We start from the raw sequence: 20,190 nt of genomic DNA on the forward strand, positions 1-20,190 counted from the left end.
TAAAATTATTATGTGATTTGAAAACCATTTTTCTCATCCAATCAGTGATTAAATAGTGCCAAATATAAGCAGAAAACTATAGTGTTATGGTAGAAGTTTTATTCAGGATCATCAATAGCCATAATCAATACTTAAGTATTCCTTTTAAGAGTACTATTGTTCAAATTCATATTTGTTACCTTATTTTCAAGAGTTTTATATGATATTTTCTTTGTTGAAATTAATATATTATCTTGGGAGTGTTTTGCTGATCAGTAACATTAAAAATTTATAGGAGAAAGAACATTTTTACATTTTTTTCTGCACTGGAAAATCATTTTATTGAGATACTACCAGTTGTACAATCTGTTCTAACATTAGGCCCCCTCTTCCTCTGTAATTCTGTCCTTCTTGAGTGGTCCCATGAATGCTTTCTTGTCCTCCACAGCCTGGAAGCTGTGAAGGCCAAATTTGGAGGTGGGATCAATAGATGTGAAGTCATCTTCTCCAGGACCCACCATTTGGTCTGCATCAGTAAGGACTTGCAGGTGAGCACTTGCTTCTTGGTTCCTATGATGCAGTCTTTTAGCATAACAAAAGTCATTGGTCATGTCACTATAGCGGACAAAGCCACCCAGGGGGTTGATGTTCTTGTCAGACAGATCATAATCAGTAGAGGCATTATTGATCAGTTTGCCCTCCTTGATGAAGTATCCTTGGTTAATCTTGTAGATCTTGTTTATCTTAGTGTGGTGATGGTAGCCTTTCTGCTCAGTCAGAGCTATAGGAAGGTTACCCTGGCAGGATAATACAACTCAAAGAAGGCAACCTTGTGCAGTCTTTGGTGGGTCTTACAGGGTAGCTTATTGGTGTGCCAACAGCTGGTTACCTCTTGTAGCCTTTGCCCTTGGTCACCCCAATGACATCAATCATCTGATACTGACAAATATTTGATTCTCATGGGCATAGCTCAGTTTTCAGCCATAGTGCCTCTGTTAATGTGGGTGTCCCCGAGGTAGGCCTTCTGGCATAGAGGAAGCAGGCACATCTGGGTGTGGGCGATGATATGGATGACCTGGCAGTACTTCTTCATGTTGCTGAAGTCTTTGTTCAGTTGCTTCTTGCCATCTATACCCTGCCTTGCTTGCACTATTTGGTGAAGGCCTTAGGTTTATGCCAGTTCCTACAGAAGGGTCTTTTGACCTTGTTGCTAATATGCTCAGTGAAGACATTCTCAATGGTCCAGAGGCCTCTAGGTGTTTCCATGTAGTGCACAATGCCCACAGTCACAATGGGCAGCATCTCCACTATGGTCCCAGCCTCCACAACTTCCTCCTTGCTCACCTTGGACTCTGGCATATCGATCTGCCTCACAATGTGGGTCCTGCCAGTCTTGTAGTTGAGGGAGGCTGTGAGGTTCACAAACTTGCAAGAGTCATCCTTGGGGAAGCTCTTCACCTTCCTGTGGTGCCAGCTGCTGCAGTTCCAAGGCAGGAAGCCCCAGGATTGGAGAACTTCCTGTGAGGCATCCTGCCATCTGATGGTGCCAGTAGAGCAACTTTATGTTACTTTGGATTGGTTTCCTCCCAGGGAACTCATATTGATACTCAATAATCTTCACTTTTCATCATATATGGTCATTGCCCACTACTTTAACAAGCTGTTCTCAAATTTATTAAAAATATCACACATGTTTCCAGAATCTACCATTTTGGAAATGGAGCTATGTATCTGTCTTTGGTCATAACATCATTCACATTTCCTGTGTTTTTCCAAGAATAATGATAGTGGCCATGAAATAATACCTTCAAATTCATTATTCTGAGAATAAATTTGTCAAGGCTGGAATGCATGGATTCATTCAAAGCAGACAGATAATTTCTTATGAGTTTTCAACTTACTTTGAGCTAAAATCCCTTCTTTCTGATGTTTACTATTTTCATTCCTATTTAAAAAAAGAAAAAAGCTAGGCTGTAGCAGGTCATAAATCTTCAAAGTGAAAGTACTGGCATGGATGCTACACAGATCTTATTTTGAACTTTGCTTTAAATTAAATTTCAGGTTTCATTGAAGGCAGAGAATTTTAAGAAATCGGATACATTAAAGATAAGCATATTTCACATGTGAATTATCTGCAACTTTAAACATCACAGGACAGTTATGAAAGATATTGAGAGCAGTGAAATAGGATAAGCTGTTTGTTTTGATTGGTTGGAAAATCAGAGAAGAGGCACTAAGAAGATAGTTAAGGGATTAACATTGATTCATTGATCCAGGATACATTGACTAAGTTGGCAAGAGTAATTAAAATGAATTATCTAAATAAAATTTTTTTCAAATAAAATTTTTCTTTGAACTTTAGAAAATATACTCATAAGCAAGGATTTATACAATTCATGAGAAACTTGTGTTGACAAAGAAATAAAATATATGTGAACAAATCAGTTAACAGTGAATGTAACCCTCACCTCCTGACAAACAAAAGTCCACTGACTGTAGAAAACACCAGATTTTGATTGACTAACACACAAAGAACAATTAAGAAAATGTTTTCTCTTAGAGAATTAATTTTATACTTTTTATCCTTTTGACTATTCATTTGCTAGAAATATCCAGTATGCTGAAACATTTTCTTCAGTTATTTAGGCACTAACCTTCATAATAATTACTTCTTTCTTCAGTTATGAGCAATATTCATTAATTAAGACTAGAGTGTGCAGTAAAATTGACATGTATAAACATGAGCTCTGGAAAGGTAGACTCAACCATGGTAATGGAAGCAAGATTTCCTAATAAAAAGTCCTAAAAAATATTTTTGTTTGTTAAAATTTACTATGGATTAAATTTTGAGAAGTGTTTTCCCCTTACGTCTGCTTTTCAATTCATGCACAAGAAATTTATGCAAAGTCTAAGAATTATTATATCATTTATTTCTAAAACTTGTCATGCTTATCTCTAAGTGAATTTGGGAAGGCTCAAGATTTATATAAATAAAACTGATAAACAAATTATAGACTATAAAAATGTGGAGAGAGGGAGGTCAATATGCTAAAACCTATAGTTTAAGATTCAAATAAGTTTCTTGTCTCCTCGAAGTCTTATGGAACATCTGTCCCACTCAGAGTTAGTTCTCATACAATGAAAAAATATCAAAATTTTAAAATACTTGCATGTCTAGTATAATACTAGGCTTATATCAACCAAATAAAATAACTGTGTTAAGTATTTCCTGCTCAAATCCCTCTTGTAAAGATTCTGTTTAGGATAATTTACACTGATTGCATATACTAATTAAATTTATGAGATAATTTAAAAAAAAAATTTTCTGCCATGGTTGAGTCTTAATTTTCCTATCCTTATTATTGAGCTTTTCTGAGAATGCTTACTCTCTACCTTCTGATCCTTGCATTGCCACTTAATGAAAATGTTGACAAGGCTAAATCTCTTAAACAGGAAGAGGAGAAGAAAAATGTAACTCCACGAATTCAATATTGAGAATTCAATTTGGAACTTGAGAGAATAATTTGAGGTCTTTGGAAAGAAAACCCGTTAACATTTGAAAAGAATAAAATAAATAAAAACAAACATAGTCTTGAATTTTAAGATTCTATTTATAACAGAAATCCAGAGAATGACCTACAAGCTAGACTGAAAGCTTGCCCTATGACTGTCAGCATTTAATGGCTTTGAGCTGCCACGCTGTGACAGATTCTCATTGCAGAGTGAACAATAAATGCCATCAGTAGGAAAAGTTAAGAAAAATGAGAAAACACAAGAAAGTTGCCTGGTTCTGCATGTAAATTTTTTTTTTTTTTTTATTATTTACAAATTGCTTCTATGTAAAAATTTTCAGTGTTGTTCATCTTGCAAGAAGCCTCACAGACCATGTTCTGCACTTAAACTACAGCTATGACCAGCCTCTCTAAAGAGCCGCTGATCTGAGCAATCACTAAAAAGTCACTTTCTTCTGGGAAGAAATGTTTTCATGTTCTGCTTTCCATTCTTTGTTTTTAATTCATTTGTTATAAACTAGACTGTGTGTCAATGGGAAGACATTATGAGATTTTTAGGTGAGCAGGCACAGGATCTAGTTCAGAGTGCCTTCAAGGTGAAGTGAAGTGAAAGTTGCTCAGTCGTGTCTGACTCTTTGCAACCCCATGGACTACACAGTCCACGGAATTCTCCAGGCCAGAATACTGGAGTGGGTAGCCTTTCCCTTCTACAGGGGATCTTCCTAACCTAGGGACTGAACCCAGGTCTCCCGTACTGCAGGCAGACTGTTTACCAGCTGAGTCACAAGGGAAGCCCAAGAATACTGGAGTGGGTAGCATATCCCTTCTCCAGTGGATCTTCCTAACCCAGAAATTGAATCAGGGTCTCCTGCATTGCAGGCAGATTCTTTACCAGCTGAGCTATCAGGGAAGATGCCTTCAAGGTGCTGGGTATTATTAAGGTACTGGGGTGTGGTAGGCAGAATTCTAAAAATGATCTACAAGATCCCCTGAACAGTAGTATGGTAAATGGAATGAATGGATGAATAGAGTTAACGTTCTTACTCTAATCTGGTGTTCTGATTTTCATCATTTGGCTTTGTATTATGATTATCTCTCTTTTCCAAGGCCATTAGGATGACCCTTTTGGATCAAGATACTACCTCAACTTCTGCCAAAATCATCTTTTCTCTGTTACTTTCTTCTTATAGCATAAAATTCTCTGCAGCAAAACACAACTCAGCATTTCCTGAATCATCACCCAATACAGATACAGACCATTGCTTCCATTTATTTGGTAATCTATCAATACAATTGGTCTAGTAAAGAAAAGAAAATATGGACAATCAAGCTGGGAAAATAGCAAGGGCAGAAGTCTATTGCCCCTAATGAAGCTCTGTAAGAAATTACAGCTCAGGATGTGAGGACTGGAAGGTTAGACCATGAGAAATTGGCAATTTGGTAGATTTAAGGAGATACAAAGGCCATAAACAGGAGAAAAGGGTTGTTAGCAAGAAGTGGATCATAAGTGGAAGAAAGTGCAATTGACATTAAAATTAGTGGCAATCTCAGAATGTACAGAATCAGCAACATAAGTAAGTAAAGTTGTATCCAATGCAAAAGTCTGCACAGTGTTCATCTCAGCGCCCTCTGCCTGCAGATTTCTGTGCCCCAGTTCCTAACTGAAATATCTAGATAGTGCGTGCGTGCATGCTGTCATGTCCAGCTCTTTTTGACTTTGTGGACTAGTTGCTCACAGGGCTCCACTGTCCATGGGATTCTCCAGGCATGAATACTGGAATGGGTTGCCATTTTCTCCTGCAGGGGATCTTTCCAGCTCAGGGACTGAACTGGCTTCTCCTGTGTCTCCTGCATTGGTAGGCAGATTCTTTTACCACTGAGCCACCTGGAAAGCCCACATCTATGTAGAAGGCACTTTATAAAATGTAATGTTTGTATTTCCAGGTAAAATTTGAAATCTTTATTGGAGTAAATTAACTTCAATTTAACTTTGTATGGATTTTATTTTTCTTAAAGACAATAAAAATAGCACAACCATACCTCTTCTTAGAAGAATATATTGCTCATATGTGATAGAAGATCCTAAGCATTTTTGTCCTAAAGAATTCTCTTTTCACTTAGGGAAGTTTTAAGTTAAGTAAGGTAAAGCTCCATATGGGAGATTTATTAATACTGATAAAACAATAACTTCTCCAAGGCAACTTTCAATTCTTCAAGCTCCACTGAAGAGTCTGTGAAGAAATATTGCTGTAATACATGAAATAGCTCTCATCTCTCCAACTTAGGACAACTTTTCTAAAGCTCTCAAATGTGGTATGGAAAAAATTACCTAGAATGCCTTTTTATTTTCACTTCCTTCTTTCTTTTTGGGTAAAAATGAGATCTACTGATTTCATAAACTGTTCATTCTATTAAACTTGAATTTTTATTTTGACTTTCTTTAGTTTTTATATCATTGCTTGGTGCTATATTAATTAATGTTTATTACCGAGTATGCCTTAAAAGCAAAGGATGTACTTGGCAATGTAAGTGAAGTTATCATAGGTTTATTTTGTGCTATCTATATATTTGCAAGCTACAGGAAAATAGAGCTTTTGATTTCATATTCAAAGTTATCTAGATTTAACTACCCTCCCTGAGCCCTTGAATTCACATTTGCTTGAAGTTTAAGTAATACAGGAGCTTTTAAGAGTCAAGATGTTAAGTGCCCAGCTCTAACCTTTGCTAATTATGTCACCTTGACCAATTAATTTAATCTTCAAGGATTTCAATTTTTCATCTGTAAATTGGGGGTTATAATAATGCTATCCTTAGAGGAATTTTTGTGAGGTTTAAATGAGATATTGCATGCTGAAGGTGTCACACATGTATAGCTTTTATTAAAGTTGATATAACTCCCCACTATAAAGTGGGGAATTCTAGTAACTGTCTTAAGTTGTTATGAGACAATATTGTAGAATATCTAAACAAATAATGGGTAATATTAATATTTGAATGCTCCTTTTTATTTTTTTTCTCTTCCTGTAGATTTTTTTTTCATTTATTTTTATTAGCTGGAGGCTAATTACTTTACAATATTGTAGTGGTTTTTGCCATACATTGACATGACTCAGCCATGGATTTACATGTGTTCCTCATCCTGATCCCCCCTCCCACCTCCCTCCTTTTTAAAATGATCCTTCTCTCCTAATCCCAATGCATGCGAATACATACGTTTTTAAACTACAACACCACAAAATGGATCCAGCAGTGCATTTTACCTCCTTAGTAGAATTCTGCTATGGAATGGTAAGGAGTGATAAAAGGCCTTTTAAAATGAACAGTGCAAAGAAACAGAGGAAAACAACAGAATGGGAAAGACTGGAGATCTTTTCAAGAAAATTGGAGATACCAAGGGAACATTTCACGGAAGGATAGGCATGATAAAGGACAGAAACAGTGAGAACCTAACAGAAGCAGAAGAGATTAAGAAGAAGTGGCGAGAATACACAGAAGAACTATACAAAAAAGGGCTAATGACTCACAAAACCATGGAAGTATAGTCACTCACCTAGAGTTGGACATCTTGGAGTGTGAAGTCAAGTGGGCTTTGGGAAGCATTATTATGTACAAAGCTATTGGAGGTGATAGCATTTCAGCTGAGCTATTTAAAATCCTAAAAGATGATGCTGTTAAAGTGCTACATACAATATGACAGCAAGTTTGTAAAACTCAACAGTGGCCATAGGACTGGAAAAGTTTGGTTTTCACTCCAATCCCAAAGAAGGGCAATGCCAGAGAATGTTCAAACTACTGTACAACTGCACTAATTTCACACGCTAGCAAGGTAATACTCAAATTCTCCAAGCTAGGCTTCAGCAGTACATTAACAGAGAACTTTCAGATGCACAAGTTGGATTTAGAAGGGCAGAGGAACCAGAGATCAAATAGCGAACAACTGTCGGATCATGGAGAAAGCAAAAGAGTTCCAGAGAAACATCTTCTTCTGCTTCGTTGACTACACTAATGCCTTTGGCTGTGTGGATCACAAGAAACTGTGGAAAATTCTCAAAGAGATGGGAATATCAGACCACCTTATCTGCTTCCAGAGAAACCCGTATGCAGATCAAGAAGCAATAATGAAGAGTATGTCAAGACTGTATATTGTCACCCTGTTTATTTAACTTATTTGCAGAGTGCATCATGTGAAATGCTGGACTGGATGAATCATAAGCTGGAATAAAGATAGCCAGGAAAAATATCAACAACCTCAGATATGCAGATGATACCTCTCTAATGGCGGAAAGAGAAGAGGAACTTAAGAACCTCTTGATGATAGCAAAAGAGGAGAGTTTCAAGTTGGCTTGAAACTCAACATTCAGAAAACTAAGATTATGGCATCTGGGCACATTATTTCATGGCAAATAAAAGGGGAAAAAGTGGAAGCAGTGACAGATTTTATTTTTTTAGACTCCAAATCACTCTGGATGGTAACTGCAGCCACAAAATTAAAAGATAGTTGCTCCTTAGAAGGAAAGCTATGTCAAATCTAGAGAGTATATTAAAAAACAGAGAGAGTTCAGTTCAGTTACTCAGTCATGTCTGACTCTTTGCAATCTCATGGACCACAGAACGCAAGGCTCCCCTGTCCATCACCCAGTGCTTGCTCAAACTCGTGTCCATCGAGTTAGTGATGCCATCCAACCATCTCATCCTCTGTTGCTCCTTTCCCTCCCGCCTTCAATTTTTCCCAGCATCAGGGTCTTTTCCAATGAGTCAGTTCTTCACATCAAGTGGCCAAAATATTGGAGTTTCAGTTTCAGCATCAGTCCTTCCAATGAATATTCAGGACTGATTTCCTTTAGGGTAGACTGGTTTGATCTCCTTGCAGTCCAAGGGACTCTCAAGAGTCTTCTCCAACACCACAATTCAAAAGCACCAATTCTTCAGTGCTCAGCTTATTTCTTCCTCAAAAGCATCAATTCTTCAGTGATCAGTAAGAATCCCTTAGAAGAAATAAAGTAGCCCTCATAGTCAACAAAAGAGTCCAAGGTGCAGTACTTGGGTGCTATCTCAAAAATGACAGAATGATCTCTGTTTATTTCCAAGGCAAACCATTCAGTATTACAGTAATCCAAAGCTATGCCCCAAACAGTAATGCTGAGGAAGTTGAAGTTTAATGGTTCTATGAAGACCTACAAGACCTTCTAGAACTAACACCCCCCCCCCCCCACAGATGTCCTTTTTATTATAAGGGACTGGAATGTAAAAGTAGGAAGTCAAGAGATACCTGGAGTAACAGGCAAATTTGGCCTTGGAGTACAGAATGAAGTAGGGCAATTGCTTAACAGAGTTTTGCCAAGAGAACGCATTGGTCATAGCAAACACTGTCTTCCAACAATACAGGAGAAGATTCTACACATGGATATCACCAGATGGTCAATATTGAAATCAGATTTATTATATTCTTTGCAGCAAAAATGGAGAAGCTGTATATAGTCAGCAAAAACAAGACCAGGAGCTGACTGTGGCTCGGATCAGGAACTCCTTTGCTAAGAAAGGTTCATACAGTCAAACCTATGTTCTTCTTGTTGTTTTTTATCCAGTAGTCTTGTATGAGTGTGAGAGTTGGACAGTGAAGAAGTCTGATGGCCGAAGAATTGATGTTTTCAAATTGTGGTGCTGGTGAAGACTCTTGAGAATTGCTTGGACTGCAAAGAGATTAAACCAGGGAATCAACCCTGAATATTCACTGGAAGGACTGATGCTGAAGGTGAAGCTCCAATACTTTGGCCGTATGATTCCAAGAGCCAACTCACTGGAAAAGACTCTAATGCTGGAAATATTGAGGGCAAAAGGAGAAGAAGGTAGCAGAGGATGAGGTGGTTAGATATCATCACCAACTCAATGGACATGAATTTGAGCAGACTCCAGGAGACAGTGAAAGACAGAGAAGACTGATGTGCTACAGTCCACGGAGTCTCAAAGAACTGGACATGACTTAATGACTGAACAGCAACAACACAAGAATAAAATGGAATAGCACATGGACAAAGCAGTAGCCTTCTTTGCTTTGTCCTCATCATAAAAACATAAATCTGTTACTTTTAGTGCATACTTGATGAAAACTATGGCGGGAAGTTCTACTTCTATGGTCATTTCCCATTATTTTGTTTTCTTTTAACTCATATAAAATAGTATTACTCATGGCATAGGATTGTGTCCGATAGTTGCATAGTTGCACTCACATCCAACTTTATGATTTCCACCCTGGATCTCCTAAAGTGGTGCAGATAATTCATTCAGAAGGAATGCTGGAGGTGCTATAAGCAGTCCACCCCTGGGAACTTATTCCCCTAGTGGCAGGAGTGTCCTCATGTAGTTTCATCAACGGAGGCTTTCAGGAGACATATGACCAGGCTGCTCATTGCCCTAGGAGCTAAAAAATTCACTTTTGGAGATGTGACCACAACCACTACCTTCTGATTAGTTTAAAGGGATTTCACCATCTTTCCTGAAGCTAATGAAAGGGGAGGACACAGAGTCTCTAATTTGTGCCCCGTCTTTACAGTGTGTAGCAAGGGGAACAAATAACACATATGTAGTTTAAATACTTACTATTATGATTCAAGTACAGTACTCTGTAAATATTTATCACTTCAAAAATCAATTGAAAATGAATATTATCATGTCTCTCCTAAAACTTTAAAGCCAATTAAAATTGTTATATTCAAACAATGCCTGGAAATGCAAAATTCAACTATTCTTTTAACAAAAGATATAAAAATAGGGTTTATAAAACCTGCTAATTGGCCTTAAAATTGTTGCTTAGAAGAGCATTACAAATGTCCTCTTAGGAGCATATCAGATCATAAGGAAGAGCCTACGGTCAAACAACTCCCACAGTCTGAAATTTATTGACTTTACCAGGTTATGCCCTACTTGTTACACACACGTGCATATATAATTAAGTAGCATGTGTGATATAATAGGCCAAGAGACTGTAATCATTTATGTACCACTTACTTTCTCTAAATGTCAGCAGAGCTCTGGCTAATAGTCTTGGATCAATTGATAATTGTAACAGAAGGAGAATGTTGTTAATTAAATAGGCACCATAGCATAATCATTAATAATTAGTTAACTTTGTGGGTTTTAAGTGTCAGACAAATCAGCCATTGGGATCCCCATTAACAATTGTGTCATCTACAAATTACCATCTCTGAACTTCAAATTTCTTCACTTATAAACTGAGAATAATACCTTTGTGTGGGGTTATTATAAAGTTTAAACAATATTACACAGTAAAAGCTTGATAGGTGTTTGTTGTTATTTTTATTAATTATAATAGAATTTGGAACCATTCAAATTTTGTTCCACTAAAATTACATTAAGTAACTAAAGCATTTAAAGTATTGTTTACAAAGGTAGAATAGTTTGGATTCTCTGATTTCAAGTAATATTGAAAATTTGAATTTCTCAGTAGAAAAGGGAAACGTATATTTGATAAAAGAGATTAGAATCTGACTTACAAGTACCAGTATGGATATGTATTGTGAATACATTTTATGTTTATGAAGGAAAGCATTTCTTAACTCTGTACACTGGAAAGGTTTAGAGTCGATTGTCAGCTCAGTAGAAATGAGCAACCTAAGCAAACATTCTGTGGTCTCTAAGTATTATCTCCCACTATAAAGGAACCAAGGCTCATTAGAAGCCTGGCACACAGTATGTACAAGAAATGCATGGATTAATTTATAATGACCAGAATGCAAGCAGGCTATCATAGACTCTATGATTGTATTAAAAAGATTCAAGAGAACAACAGAAGCTTCCATTGGCCAAGAATGGGACAAATTGAGCATTAGTAAGCATAGTAAATCTAAAGGACAAAATATATCAAATTATATAAAACCCATGGGATCATGATAATATTAAAAAGAGAAGTGATACTGTTTAATAGTGATTTCACTTATTTTAAAATTGCCAAGTAAAGTATCAAGCACTTTCCTGACTTTTTATATCTACTCTTCCATTGGAAATCAAGTAGTAGATAATATTTTTCTCTTTATAGATGTATTCTAGCTAATAAAGGAAAAAGAAATCATGGTACTAGAATATCACCATTTCTCAGCTCTAAAGGATTGAGACATCTATTAGCAATGGCTGCCACTATCACAAAAAAGAGAAGCAACCAAATATATCTATACCTGCTGATAAGGGGACACAACACTGTCATTCAAATACCTTTGCAAAATAATTTCATGAAGAAATAAAACTTGGATTTAATCAAGTTCTCAACCCAATTTACAGAAAATACAGAGACTTCTGTTGAACATCAATACAGCACCATAGGGAAGTATCAAAAAGGACACAGTATGAGATGCTTAAAATGAACAACCTGTTTCTTCAACAAATAAATGACAAAGTTCAAGAGATAAAGGGATCAAGAGAGAAGAGAGGAAGAGCAGGGCATCTGTAGACTAAAGAGACATAAGAGCTTTATCAACCAATCAAAATGAACAGAACTTATTTGGATTCTGACTTTAAATAACAAACAATGAAAAAGAAAGAATATCATTTATGTGATGATTCAAACACTGAGTAGTCATTGGGCGATATTAAGAGATTGGTTAACATTTTTACAAGTGATAATGTTATTGTGCCTGTTTTATTAAAAATGCTAATTATCTTTTGAAATTCCTGTGATTTCTTTTCAGATAAAGTGATAAAGAAACACAGTCTTCCTATAGAAAATTATTTGGCATGTATTTTTCAGATACTTTTTTCACTTAAATTCATTTTTTTAAATGACAAAAATTTACTAAGCTTTTTATAATGTGTAACTAGCCTTCAGACCATGCGGCTATACTTGGAACAGCAGGTTGACATGTGTGCTTTAAGGCTCTCCTCAACTCCCCAAGGACACGGACTGTGGCTCATTCACTCTCTATCCTGAGTGCTTAGAATAAGGCTGTTATAGTTGGTGCCAAAGAAATATTTGTTTGAATTCGTGCTCAACTCAGCTGTGTACTAATCATATTATCACAAATAATAAATATTCTTCTATATGAGTGAAATACACACTAAGCTTTTTAAATAGATAAATAAATAAAATATTTTATAATAAATAATAGTAAAATAATATATAACAATTATATAAAATACATAACAAATATAATAAATAAACAAAATGTATTTCTTTTATAATAAATATAATAAATAATTTATATTTATAATAAATAAAATGAATAAATATTTTACTTATTTTTGTAAAATAAAGTAAAAAATAAAATTAAATTAAAAGTAGAATAAAATAAAAATTTACTAAGCTTTTAAAAATGTGGAACTAGCCTTCAGACCATGCGGCTATACTTGGAACAGGTTGACATGTCTGCTTTAAGCCTTTCCTCAGCTCCCCAAGGACAAGGACTATAGCTCATTAACTCTCTATCCTGAGTGCTTAGAATAATGCTGTTATAGTCGGCGCTGAAGAAATATTTGTTTGAACTTGTGCTCAACTCAGCTGGGTACTAATCATATTATCACAAATAATAAATATTCTTCCATACGAGTGAAACACACACTAAACTTTCCCATGTATTTGATCACAGGACAAGATGCTTTACAAAAGCAAACATATAAGTTTTCCTACGAGAAAATGTGTTTCAATTGTGTTGAATTAGACTTAATTTCTTGCTGTGTATTTTTCAGGACAAGAAAAGAAAATGGGAAAAAGATGCACTTAACCCTTGCTCTGTGCTGGGCTCCTTGTGTGTAACTATCATTTAATCCTCACAGGAGTGGTTGGTGACATTTTAAACATTCTACAGTGGAGGAAGCAGTGGACTGGGGAGGGGGTATTGGTGAGCTTAACAGACTTTTAAACTTACCGCAGGAGTATTAAGTAGATTCACACCAGTTTGTCTGATTCCATACCTATATATGCTCCTTGCAATTAGAATAAACCTCTTGGAATAGGGAAGTAGGTGATTATTCTCCTTATGGCAGTCAAAAGGATCCATTAACTATTTTTCATGTTGTATTAGACATCTACACATGATATAGAACCCAGAAAAACTTGGGTTATGTTTCAAAGGAAACCTCTCCAGAGAGAAGTTGAAGGTGATCATATATTCAGGTAATTTATAGTCATTGTGGACCAGAGTATTATCTTTTCTAATGCATTTTTAAAAATCACAAAGACAAACAAAATTAGGAAAATGTATATAAGGCCCTTTATAAATATAAGAAAGTCATCATACTGATTCTTAAGGTCAATTATGTCATAAATGAGTTGAAAATGTGATCTTACCAAGAAGCCTATATTTAAAAGCCATAGTTCTGATAAATAATTAACCTATTCATAACACAGCCAGCTTTATCATTTGGACATACTTCTCTAGCCAATCATTACATCACTTATTCATTTAACTAACTTGTACTTTGCCTTGTCTGCAAAGAGCTTGGAGTACATTTATGAAATCCTGCAGTATTCAGTCTATGGCAGATAAAACAGTTTGTGGTGTTACCTTCCTGAGGCAATGTTGATTGTTATAAAGATGTATCTATATTAAATTATTTTTATATGAGATAGTCTATGGTATATCTAAGGGTTTTATCTATGTATATATTTGTTCTTTGTCCATTTCTCTATGGCCCAGTTAAGAAATACAATATGATTACAGCATGTTCCCCATTTTGCTGTCTTTACACAAAGAAATTCCCTAGTTTCCTTTTAAAGCAATTAACAGCAACATTGTTAGTTGCTGAATGTCTCAACTTGAGCCAAAAAATATAGTTCATAGAGCAATAAAAGCAATATTCTTAATTTAAATCTGAGGTCCCTGGGGCAGTGTGTTATTGTTATCATTTCTGGATACAAATTTAAAAGCTATATATATATATTTTTTTTTTTTTTTTCTCAAGCATTATTCCTTGGGCATATATTAAAAGATCTGATTTTCATAAACAGAACTCTCCTACATTATGGTTCAAATAAGATGACATGCTGTGAAAAGTTTCCTAATGAATAATTTGTAATCTCAAGGGTCAATTACACCTTTAGAAAAGTTTCTATAGCTCAATCTGTGGAGTGAGGCAGAATTTTAGGAAATACCATACCAAGTTGTCAAAGGAAACAAAGTCTAAAAACTGGAGAGAAACAAGCCAGTCCGAAATGTGACTTGCCTAATGTTAAATTAATGTTAAGGATTAATTAGAAAGATAAATTGCTTAGCAGTATGTTGCTGTTTTTGCTGTTTAGTCACTAAGTTGTGTCCCACCCTTTGTGACCCCATGGACTGCACACCAAGCTTCCCTGCCCTTCACCATCTCCCAGAATTTGCTCAAACTCATGTCCACTGAGTCGGTGATGCCATCCAACCATCTCGTCTTTTGTTGACCCCTTCTCCTCTTGCTTTCAGTCTTTCCTAGCATCAGGGTCTCTTCTAATGACTCAGCTCTTTGCATCAGGTTGCCAAAATATTGGAGCTTCAGCATCAATTCTTGAGATGAATATTCAGAACTGACTTCCTTTAGGATGGCCTGGTTTGATCTCCCTGCTGTCCAAGGGACTCTCAAGAGTCTTCTCCAGCACCACAGTTTGAAAGCATCAGCCTTTTGGCACTCAGCATTCTTTATGGTCCATCTCACTTATCCTTGCATGACTACTGGAAAAACCATAGCTTTGACTATGAAAAGGCTTAATAGTTTGGACTTGTTTAAATTCAATTAACAAATGTGAGTTTTCTATATAAATTTGTATTTTTTTTTAAAACCAAATAACTCTCTTCACAAAGCTGATATACCCAAGTATCACACCATGGGGGCTTCCCTGGTGCCTCAGATGGTAAGGAATCTGCCTGCAATGCAGGAGACTCAGGTTCAGCCCCTGGATTGGGAGGATCCCCTGGAGAAGGGAGTGGCTACATGCGCCAGTATTCTTGCCTGGAGAATCCCATGGAGAGAGGACCCTGGTGGGCTGCAGTCCATGGTGTCACAAACAGTCAGGCACAATTGAAGGGACTAACACCTTACTTTGTTTTGTCACAAAATGATCACTCTCAAGGTCAGAACCACAATGTCTACATTTGTGGGACAGTAACATCTACAGAGAGTTTTTGGTAGCAATTCTGACAACGTGACTCACTGGGAAGATGTGGCTGATATATCCACGTCTATGTTTTGGTGCTCCAGAGAAATTTAGTAATAAAAGCATCCTAGAATTCCTTGTGCTACTGCTTTTAATTTATGCAGCAAAGCAGATTTTGTATTTTAAACAGCTTGAGCCAAAATTCCTCTTGAGGAGAGGACTGTCTTTGGCTATGAACACATCTTGGCTAGGTTTTGAAATTGTGAACACAATATTAACAAAAAACATGATCTAAAGAAAGATAGCACTAAAAGAAGTAACTAAATACTCTGCATAACAGGTTAAAAGAACAACATGGGGAGCAACATGTTGGAACAACATGGGGAACAGCATGGGGGAACGGGACATGTGAGCAGAGCAGAGTAGATGAAGGTAAGATGGTGAGAGAGGGAGGAGGAAATAAACTGCATGACAAAGGGTTAGAGCTGGCAAGGAAACAGAGTAAGGGAGAGAGCAGGAAAGTCTTCTTTTCTGGGAGACAACTTAATCCTTCTCTGCCGACCAAAATTTTTAGTGAAATTTGCTACATGTACACATTTTTGATTCAGAGTTATGTTAAGAGGATACTGTCAGAGCAGTTGCCGGGATGATTCAGAGATGAGAGGAGTGATTCATATACAAAAAGAAATTCATTTATACCTGCAGAAAATATTGAGTTATCTGTCAAGCACTTTTCTAAATTTTGAAGATGCAGTAGTGACTAAAATCAGTGAAAGTCTCTGCCCTTAAGAGGAGATTATATTCTAGTGCAAAGACAGAAAATAAATACATTGATCAATTAGTAAGTTATCTGCTAAGGCTATGAATAAAAATGAAATAGCATGTATAATTGGAGCTGGAAAAGAGGGGGATAGATGTTTAAATTATGTAGGAAGGTGAAGTTTGAGCAAAGGTTTAAAGATATAAGAGTAAGCCACACTAATGGTGAGTGAGAGCATTTTAGGCAAGGAGAACAACTGTGGTCTGTTAGGATGTATTTCTGGGGCAGCAAAAAATCAGTGTGGTTGGAGTGGAGGGAGTGAGATGAAGTCAGAGCAATAATGAGGCCAGATAATGCAACAGCGTTTCTAAGCTACTGTAAGAACTCGGGCTTTTACTCTGAGTGAAACAGGATGCTAGCAAAATGAAAACTACCCTTTTTAGTTGTCCCACTGTCTTTGGATATTCTGTTGTATTATGTTTGTTAGTTTTTTCTCTTTGCTGTTTTCTTTTCTGAGGATTGTATTGATACGGCCTCTAGCTCAGAGTTTCCTCAGCCATGTCCGGTTTGCTAATGAACCCACCAAAAGTATCCTTCATTTCTGTTACAGTATCTTTTTTATCTCTAGCTTTTTTTTTTTTTTATTCTTGAGATTTCCATCTCTCTGTTCACATTATTAATACAAATCTGATCCTGCATGCTGTCTACTTCATCCATTAGAGCCCTTACGAAATTAATCATAACTGTTTTAAATTCCCAGTCTAAGTCCATGTCTGGTTCTGATGCTTGCTCTGTCTCTTCAAACTGTATTTTTTGCCTTTCATATGCCTTGTAATTTTTTGTTGATAGTCGGACATGATGTACTGGCCCACTATAATTGATCTTCAGTAGTGTTGTGGTGAGGAGCAGGGGTAGGAGACCTATGATTAGGTATCAGTCTTTTAGTGAGCCTGTGCCTTTGGAATGTGAACTTCACGTGTTTCTCAGTTTTTTTCCCTCTTCCCCTCTTAGGTGTAGCAGAATGGCGAGAGTGGGCTGGAGCTGGATATTTTCCTTTTCCCATATGAAAGACTAGAATCAGCTGCAGTTGAGCATTTCCCTTGCCCAGTGTCAGTCCAACAGACTAATATAGTTAAAATGATATTATGGTTAACTAGTTCCCCTGAGGTCAAACCTTGTTAAGAAGAGTGTTCTGATGTGTTTTAAAATGGTTACTTTTCTTCTCCTCCTATTAGAAGCACAATGGAATTTTTCTATAATGTTTCTGTGGCATCTGGTCAAACTCCTGTAGGCAAATCTCACAATATTGTGGGGTTCCCCTCAAGACTGGGTCCCTCTGGAGTTTCAACTCTCAGTTTTGCCTACACTAAGCCTCCAGCAAATCATCAATTATAGTTCAGGCTTTTCTACTCAGGCACTAGCTTGCACTGTGGTTTCTATTGGCAAGCCTGTGTTCCTGTAAGCTAGGACTCTCTGTATTTGCTCCCATATAAACTATAGAATTTTTTTTCTATTTCTGTGAAAAATGTTATTGACATTTTGAAAGAAATTGCATTGCATCTTTGCTTTTGCTCATTTGTAGATTGCTTTTGGTAGAATGGACATTTTAACAATATTAATTTTTTCAATCCATAAACATGGAGCATCTTTTCATTTATTTGTGTCTTCTTCAATTTCTTTCATCAGTTTTATTGTTCTCATGTGCAGATCTCCAAAATCATCCCCAAGAAAAAGAATTGCAAAAGGCAAAGTGTTTGTCTGAGGAGGCCTTACAAATAGCTGAGAAATTAAAATGAGCTAAAGCAATAGAGAAAGGGAAACACATACTCAACTGAATGCAGAGTTCCAGAGAATAGCCAGGAGAGATAAGAAAACCTTCCTCAGTGAACAATGCAAAGACATAAAGGAAAACAATAGAATGGGAAAGACTAGAGATCTCTTTAAGAAAATTGGAGTTACCAAGGGAACAATTCATACAAAGATAGGCACAATAAAGGACAAAAAGAGCAAGGGCCTAACAGAAGCAGATGAAATTAAGAAAAGGTGTCAAGAATACACAGAAAAAATGCACCGAAAAGCTCTTAATGACTGAGTTAACCACGTTGATGTGGTCACTCACCTAGAGCCAGACATCTGCAGTGTGAAGTCAAGTGGGCCTTAGGAAGCATCACTATGAACAAAGCTAGTGGAGGTGATGGGATTCCAGTGGAGCTATTTCACATCTTAAAAGATGATGCCATTAAAGTGCTGCACTCATTATGACAGCAAATTTGGAAAACTCAGCAGTGGCCACAGGACCAGAAAAGGTCAGGTTTCATTACAATCCCAAAGAAAAGCAATGTCAAAGAATGCTCAAATTACTCTACAATTGCACTCATTTCACATGCCAGCAAGATTATGCTCAAAATCCTTCAAACAAGGCTTCAGCAGCACACGAACCAAGAACTTTCAGATGTACAAGCTAGATTTAGAAAAGGCAGAGGAACCAGAGATCAAATTGTCAACATCTGTTGGGTCATAGAAAAAGCAAGGGAATTCCAAAATATAAATCTACTTCTTTTTCACTGACTATGCTAAAGCCTTTGATTGTGTGCATCAAAACAAACTGTGGAATATTCTTAAAGAGATGGGGTTGCTAGACCACCTAACCTCCTCCAGAGAAACCTGTATGCAGGTCAAGAAGCAACAGTTAGAACTGGACATGGAACAATGGACTGGCTCAAAATTGGGAAAGGAGTATGTCAAGGCTGTATATTGTCACCCTGCTTATTTAATTTATATAACTTTTGTGTGGAGTACATCATGAAAAATACTGGGCTAGAAAGCATTTCCAGGCTAGAAAATGCCTTGGAAGAATAGCTATGTCAAATCTAGACAGCATTTTAAAAAGCAGAGACATCACTTTGCCAAGAAATGTCCTTAAAGTCAAAGCTATGGCTTTTTCCAGTAGTCATGTATAGATGTGAAAGTTGGACCATAAACAAGGCTGAGTGCTGAAAAATTGACACTTTTGAACTATGGTGCTGGAGAAGACTCTTGAGAGTCCCTTGGACAGCAAGATCAAATCAGTCAATTCTAAAGGAAATGAACCCTGACTATTGGAGGCGGTTGGATGGCATCACCAACTCAATGGACATGAGTTTGTGCAAACTCCAGGAGTTGGTGATGGACAAGGAGGCCTAGCATGCTGCAGTCCATGGGGTTGCAAAGAGTCAGATATAACTGAGTGACTGAATTAAACTGCTTCATTGGAAAGACTGATGCTGAAACTGAAGCTCCAATACTTTGGCCACCTGATGCGAAGAGCTGACTCATTAGAAAAATCCTGATGCTGGTAAAAATTAAGGGCAAGAGGAGAAGGGGGCGACAGAGGGTGAAATGCTTAGATGGCAACACTGACTCAACGGACATGAGTTTGAGCAAACTCAAGTAGATAGTGAAGAACAGGGAAGCCTGGTGTGCTGTATTCCATGAGGTCTCTAAGAATTGAACTCAACTTAGTGACTGAACAACAGATCTCTCACCTTTTGGTTTATTCCTAGGTATTTTATTCTTATGCTGTTATTGTAATGGTATTATCCACAATTATGATGTTTGTCTTAGATATATTTATAGAAGTGAGATCTGTGTATATACTTATAGAAGTGAGATCTGTGTATATTCTGAATTTATTGGATAAAGGTTTGAGAAAGAGAGGACTCAACATAACCATAACTCTCTCTAAGATTTGTACTTCTAGAAAGTAGGCAGTTTGAATTGTCATTAGGTGAGATGTGGAAGAAAGATATAAAGATGGAAGTTTGAGGGAGAAACTTATGAATAGAGTCTTGGGCATGTTAACTTTAATATAACTATTTGGTATTCAA

At 36.7% G+C, this 20,190-nt stretch overlaps 1 pseudogene; it reads right to left on the minus strand.

The window, feature by feature from the left end:
* Positions 1–356: 356 nt before the first annotated feature.
* On the minus strand, positions 357–1,508 carry LOC122451375 (annotated as a pseudogene).
* Positions 1,509–20,190: the final 18,682 nt, after the last annotated feature.

Source organism: Cervus canadensis, chromosome 1 (assembly GCF_019320065.1).
Source record: "Cervus canadensis isolate Bull #8, Minnesota chromosome 1, ASM1932006v1, whole genome shotgun sequence".
In the NCBI taxonomy this organism is placed as follows: domain Eukaryota; kingdom Metazoa; phylum Chordata; class Mammalia; order Artiodactyla; family Cervidae; genus Cervus; species Cervus canadensis.